The sequence below is a fragment of the Lactuca serriola genome, chromosome 4, assembly GCF_051521515.1.
Source record: "Lactuca serriola cultivar US96UC23 chromosome 4, Lser_US96UC23_V15, whole genome shotgun sequence".
In the NCBI taxonomy this organism is placed as follows: domain Eukaryota; kingdom Viridiplantae; phylum Streptophyta; class Magnoliopsida; order Asterales; family Asteraceae; genus Lactuca; species Lactuca serriola.
Window position 1 is genome coordinate 38,655,293 of NC_136411.1, and position 8,020 is coordinate 38,663,312.

Here is an 8,020-nt window from a genome sequence, read left to right on the forward strand (position 1 = left end):
CATCAACATAACAACCACCCACTTCATTAAGATATGTACCAACATCATCATCACCAACGTACTTGTAATTTCCAGGATCCACATAGTGAATAGTTGAATACCTTACATTAAAATTTTCAGCAACACTATGAAACTGAGGTACACTAGGAGTCATGAAAGTACCTATTGGGTTGTTGCTCCATTTATCTCTGGATAAGTTACCAAACCACCCATTTCCTCTCTTGCTACCCTCCATAACCGCATGACCTTCATCAGCCACCACAAACACTTTCACATCCTTCCTCTAACCGATTTGATTATTATGATGAACATTCTAACATCAATGTCTTAAACTATGACTATATAATGATTCAATCCAGGATGATGGAAACGAAGACTAATTTTATATCTATCTAAAAAACCGGTTTTCATTTTCACCGAAGATATAAAATCACTATAACTAATATACTCGGAAAATACCAAATCGAATTTAGAAATACCTCCATGTGGACATACATATTCCAGATTTGGCTCCATAATTTCCCACCTCCCACTAGTTACAACATAAATCAAATATTCATTCCTTTTATTAGAGGGGTTTTAAACAAATTTCCCAAAGAAATAATAGCTAAAGTTATAATATTTTGCAATACTTTATATATAATATGCTAGTTTCATAGTCAAACCCTATCATTTCGTAGTCAAAACGTATTTTTTTTAAATAAAATAAATTGCTCAAAATCACAGATTAAACATCTGAGGAAATTGTAGACGAACCAAGTTCATCTGCGATTTTGGTGTTGTATTTATACCGGAAAAAATCAAAAAAATAAAAAAAACCATTTACGAACGTACAACTGCCGATGCACACCCGTTCTTTAAACACTTATACGTTTGCAGTTCAATTTGTAAAATCGCAGATGAATTTAATCCATCTATGACTTTGTAGGTTATTTTTGTAATTTGGGTTTTTTTTTTTGCTATTTTCTGCAAAATAATTAAGGAAAGGGACTAAATTTGTAATTTTCTCATGATTTAATATGTTGTTTTTATAAGGTCTAATTACAAAAACAACATTATCCAAATCTCATATAAATGGGGCAGGAAGGTAGGATGAAAACAATACTCAATTTTACGATTTAGGGTACTAACCATGGCTCCCCTGTTTAACCTGTTAATACCTGTATGTATGTATGTGCATATATATATATATATATATATATATATATATATATATATATATATATGTATATATATATATATATATATATATATATATATATATATATATATATATATATATATTATGTACAATTATTCAATTTAGAAGAACGTGATTATAGAAACCTGAAAGGAAATCGACACAAAAGTAAAAAATCTAAAGTCTTTGAGGATACCTATAATTCCTAATTTGGAGGAAAACTTATCCTTCAATAAGTGGAACAAAAAGAAAACTAAAAAGCTTTAAACTTATGTAACTTCGCTAACTACTCAGACTGAGAACTGAGAACCTGAGACGTTGATTAAGTGATTATTCATAGAATTAGAGGTGATCGACCGAATGAATGATCGAGTGCTCATGTATCTTCAACAATTGATGTGTTGTCGTTTCTGCCTTTTGGTGTGTGTTAGACTGATCGATTAGTATGAGTGGGTCTGGACTATCGCTTAAGCATTTGCATGATTCATAAATATAGTATAAAAAAGTGGGCCCCTAAAAAATTGGGCCAGCTGCCAACTCTTCCCACCCCTATTTTCAAAATTGTCCTTAATCATTGTGTTTGATTTTCTATATGCTACAAAAAATATCATACTTTTCAAAATGAGTTATTTATACCATGTTTTTTTAAAGATTTTAAAGAATCACCTTATGTTTTTTCCTGAGATTCCTGAATATAGTATAAAGAAGTGGGCCCCAAAAATAATTGGGCCAGATGCCCACTTCCACCCCCGCCCCCCCCCCCCCCTCAAAACCGGCCTTGAGCATCACATTTGATTTTCTATAGGCTACACAAAAATATCATACTTTGCAAAACAAGTTATTTATAAAGTAAATTACACGAATGATCCCTATGGTTTGGGGTAATTTCTGTGCTTGGTCACTAACTTATTTCTTTAACTCGAAAGGTCCTTAATGTTTGTATTTGTTACGTGATTGGTTTGTGTCTTACCTAAAATAGTATTGATGGATGATTGGTTCTCTACTTTATTTAACTGTTAGTAGACCGTATATTATGTTTGTTACTTGTCTATGTGCTAGGTATCAAGCTTATCTGAATATATCACATTTGACAGCAGTAAAACAAATCTTCCGATATCTGAAGGGCAGAAAGGGTTTAGGACTTTGGTACCTAGCAAAACACGACATCAATCTGCAAGCTTTCACAGATGTATACCATGTACAATGTAGATTTGACAAAAAAACACATTAGGAGGATGTCAATTCCTCGGTGGAATATTGGTGAGTTGGTCATCAAAGAAGCAGAATTGTGTTTCACTCTCAATCGCATAAGCAAAATATGTCATTATTGTCGGTTGTTCCCAACTCTTATGATGAAAACCCATATTTTTGTGCTATAAATTTGGTTGATTAAAATCAGTTTAATCCATCATTCTTTCAACTAGATAAACTTATATCATCATATTTGAATACCAAGTTCTCAAAATTTCCTTCTGTTCTTTCTTCATCCAAGATATGTATCAACATTTAAACATCTAGCATATATTTATATGAAACATCATATGTAACATGACAATTTATGTATTTCTTTCTATGATTTTTTATACAGTTACATTTTGACATATTTATCATTATGAATCTAGATTGCCCTCCTACAAGTACTACTTTTTTAGATCTTAATTGCAACGAGTTATAATAAATCTCTACCATCACGAGGAACAAGACAATTACTAGTTAAATCATGTATTAACCTTACATTCAATAGAATTGTACAACTTTTTAAAAAACATAGTGATATTGCAATGGAACCAAAGGAAATACACATAATGTCTGGCTTATCAAGAGGAAGGGGAGAGAGATGAGAATGATACGATGGATAGGAACAATTCACAAACCAGAAGCATGTTGATGAACGAATAAATAAGAAAAGAAGGAAGTGGTGGGGTGGGGCTAAGTGGTGGGCCCATTTCTTTTTTAAATAACAAAAAATAATAATTAAAATTAAAAAAAGTTGAGGGCAAAAAAGTAATTTCATATAGGTTTAACTAGAAAATTTTAATAGATGATTAAAGTTATAATATTTAGGGACCATTTATGTCAATTGTTTGGAATACATATGGTAGTTGGGGGGAAACAAACCGCATTTTACAAAACTCACGATCCAGAGACATGTAGGCTAGAAAGGTTTTAATTTTGGAATTGGTTTTATAAATGACCGTTGGAATTGGGAAGCCAAAAGGTTTAGGTTGGTGTATTGGCGCATAAAATATTACCTTCTCCACTCTTCCTTCTTCGCTTCACTCATCCCACTTCGTTCTCCAAACACCGCCGGAGACGACTCGTCGCGACCTCTGTAATTCAGCTCATCGAAGACACAAGCACCCCCACCCTTGGTTGGACACTCATAACCATGTTGGTAATCCTAAGGAGTTATCTGTAACTTTTCATTATTTTTCCTTCTTATTTTAGTTCTCTAGGGTTTTCTGTATTTCAGATGTTGTAATCTCCTCTGTATGTATGGATACGAGAAAAATCGAAGCATACTCTAGTTTTCTAACTACACAAGTTGTATTGCGACTTAAAAACAGAAGGAAACTACATAATTTTCCTTTAGTTTTGTTGTCCGTTTCATAAATTTCTTCTCTATCTTTTTATTGCTTTTTTTTTCACTGTAAAATCTGATTTAGCGTGTCTGGTACGCTTGTTTCAAAATGTGTTCTTATGAATAACCAATTTTATCAGATCACGATGTTTTACTCAAATCTCTTTTTTTGGAAGATTTAATCACATAATCATTATTTTGTTTCTTGTTTCTCTTCTGTTGATTTGCACTTGAGTAATAAAATAACTCTGGTCAAACTCTTGCATGGTTTGAGTCATTGAGTGTATTAGGTTTACCATATTATAGTTTGTTGGTTTGTTTTATGAGGTTAAATCATGTTTTGATTGTTTATTAACATTTTTACTCGATTCTAATCTTATTTTAATATTGCCTAACAACAAAACAACATTGCTGTAACGGGTTATTATTAGGTTCACATAATCTGCCACATTTATCAAAATATAGTTGGATTCCCCATGTTACATGACTTTTTGAAGATTGTAAAGCTTCCATATGTATTTCAGTTACAAATTTATGGTTATTTGATAGGATAACCGGAGAAGTCAAGGTAAGAAACTAAACTGTACTTTGCAGATTACTTAATATTAATATACATGCAAAATGTCTCTAATAGGGTAATAATGAAAAAGCCTTTCCATATCGTTTATAGGCAACAGAAGTTCAAATTGCTAATGTTGTATGCATTGGATGATGGACAACCAAATGTTGAGGTATAAATGAATGTATATGTTTACATGTTCACAACATACATCACATGTTACTATGCTTTCCTATTAAATAATCGTTTACTAGCCAATTTAACCATGTAGTGTTAGCTGTTTGATTTAAAACCTTCTAGTAGTGTTTTCTCATTCAAGTAGCTGACAAAAGAGCAGTTAAAAGAAGGTTATTACTGATGATGCAGGAAACAATGAGGATTCAGACTTGTACTTAGAGCCATCCATCACCAATATAAATAAAATTAGAAACTATTCCCATCTGTAAGTTTTTACACACAATTCTAAGAGTTTAAATGTTATTATTTTAAAATTATTTTTAGTTACTTGCCCCTGTAGCTTCTTCTCAACCTGATTTTGTATCAACATGGTTCCAATTTTTCAATAAAGAATTTATACTCAATGTATCCTTTGCATACCATGAAGCCTTTGATCATCTATTACATGTAAGTTTTTAAAGTGCATTGTTTCTCATTCTCCCATTTAAATTACATGGCTTTAATTATAATGAATATGCAGGCCTTTTGGTTGTTTCTTTAAATGACACGGGTCCTATCAACATGTTTGTGGATCTTTTTAACATGAATCAGTTACCCCTGCTTCTGATCATGAACTAAATCCATGGGAATTGAATGTTAGTGCATTTCATGTGATACAATTTGTTTCCATCTTTTCATAAAGTGAAACTTGAATGACATGGATTTTTTGACAGATGTCTAATGCTTCTTCTGGTCAGCATGTTGGCTTTTTGCTCAGCAAAGAGGATGTGGGTGAGGTTCTTTCTGAAAAAAAAAAACAGTTTTATATATCAGCATGTTCTTTTTCTTTCCTACCTTTTCTATTTTAATCCTAAGAGCAACTTAATTAGGGCGTCTGTGGTTCAAGGGTTCCATAGAAGTCTGAAGGAATTGGAATGGAAGATTCCTTAAGTTACACACTTGGTTGACAAAATGGATGGAATTGGATTCCATTAAACTCCACCAAAATCTGTATTCAACAGATTTATCATTCCTATGGAAGAATTGGAATTCCTTTATTTATTTCTTCATTAAAAAGACTAAATTTTTCCTTACAACCAAATGTTGTTTTTTGAATCTTACACCTTCTTCTTTATTCTCACCCCTATTTATCCTAATATACAACTTTATAAATGCAGATATTTATAATCAATTGTTATATTATTAATTAGTTACCTATCTTCATTTTTAATGGCATTTTCCTTTTCTTTTAATGTTTATGAAATTTGAGTATGTTTGATGTTTATATAATTAATGTTTGCTAGCTGTCTTATGAGTGAATTCTTTTCCAGTAAATATCTATTATTTTATAAAAAAAGTCACTAAAGGGTGTTTTGGTCATTTAACATAATTTTCACTTTCAAACCAAACACAAAACAACACATGAAATGAATCGAAATCCTTTCCATTTTTATTCAACCATACACATGAAATATTCGAATTTGTTTTGACAAATTCCATTCATTATAAAAGTATTTTGCGAACCACAAGTTACTTTACATTACTCTGAGATTAATTGCTATTCTTAATTCCAATCCCTTTGAGAAATTCCATTCATTACTCTGCAACAAGAAAAGGCTTTAGAAACCAATTACAAAACTTGGGGTTTAGAAAAGGAAAAGAAGATGCCCCCGAGAATCAAATTGTTAACATGTATGTTTTTACCCTTAACACCATAAAACACTTGATGCTTTTTATGTTCTTATTTAGTTTTTCTGTTAATGTTTAAAGGTACACTTTTAGTTCCATTGAATCTCAAATACCTTTGCTTTATCAAATTACTTCCTTCAATCCATTGATTACAAGCTGACAAAGCATGGAAACAACATACTGGTGTACAGGTAGCTATAGCTATGAGTCTACGACCCTGTTTGTGTATTTCCAAAAATATCCCTCTGTTTCTAAAACTTTTGCTTATTTATTATCTTTAGGAAAGGATGTGCTTGTTTTCTTAAAAAGATTCTGAATATTGCATGGAAAAGTCCTTCAGCACTTATTTAGTATGCTTGGTAATTCTTTACAATTTATGTCTGTTATTTAGTAAAAAAAATTATTTATTTAAAAAGTGTACTTTCTTTTGGCAAATTTAGACATCAGGGAAGAGAAATGCCACATGGTGTGGTCTTTGGTGGGTAAAAATGTTAGAAACAAGTGGTCAATATAAAGAGGGTGCTGGTGTTTAAGGTAATAATTCAATTCTGTTTTTGTGAATAAAAATAAAAATTTGAGAATTTTGTGAAAAAACTTAAATTTTTTGAAGGAACCTCTTCGTTTAGCTGTGATGCTTGAACAAGGATCTGATTGCTGTTACCTTTTAGCCAAACCAATTATATTAAGAAATTATGGATTTCATTTCATTCTTTCTGATGATCTATACAAGAAATGCCATCAGGTATTGCAATTTTTGTTAATATTTTAATAGATATTTTTCTTTAATATTTACTCACAAGAGCAATGTATTTGTAGCTTTTCATCCGAAAACAAGAATCATTAACTTGAAGGGTATTTCAAGAAAAACTTCAATTTTTTGAGAACACATCATATGTCCTCCCCCTCTTTTATTTTGAATTTTTTTAACTCAATTTTAGATTATTTAGGATTTCACTGTTTGGGTTGTATTGAATATCATGAATCCTTGGATTGCATCAAGTTCCTGATTACATATGGCCATCTGGGAAAACCTAATAGCATCTCCAAAATGATATTTGTTATACTTTCCTTGATAATTATCTTTCTGTTACATAAACCTAATTTCATTCCTTATTATATATAGTAGCGGTTGATGCTTTAATGCTTTTGTGCTTCACTAACTTACTAGAGGGTAGTGATTGTTTAATGGAAGACCTATACGAATGAAAAATCTATCTGCATGTGGGATCGTAACATAGTCAACCCCAACAACAAGGCTCTGCTGCTGCCTTAAGTTAATCCAATTCTTTAAACCTGATTGATTGCTTTGATGCCAAGTACTTTGACTTTATAATGTAGAATTTGTTGTTCTTGTATTACAACCTTTTCTTGATTTTGGAATAGAAGAAGCAATCAAGGTTGGTTTGTTTCATGAAAGAGAAGCATTTCGAGGGAGGGTTTCTTATAAAACTGTGAAATAAAGCTCACTTAAAAAAATAGTTAAGTGAATGACAGATCATCTGGAAGGGATCCAAGTATAAAGCTTTGCATCTGATCAGATCATGTTTAAAGGCCAACATATATTTTTCCTTTCTGAAAATTATAAAAGCTGGGGTCATATGAACTATGATAACAACAAGTCTCAAAATGTATGCTAAATTTTTTGAAGGAAAATTGTGGGAAATAAAAACGTACTCTGCCCTCTTTTACCGATATGTACAAAATGCATTATGATTTACTTAATAATAACAATGTATTTATCGTTTTTCATCCAAAAACAACAATCTTTAACTTGAAGAAATGCTAACAGGTTATTTTTGATTTTTTTTGGTGGTGTTTCAAGAAGAACATTTTTGAATTGGCACTGGGAGATTAC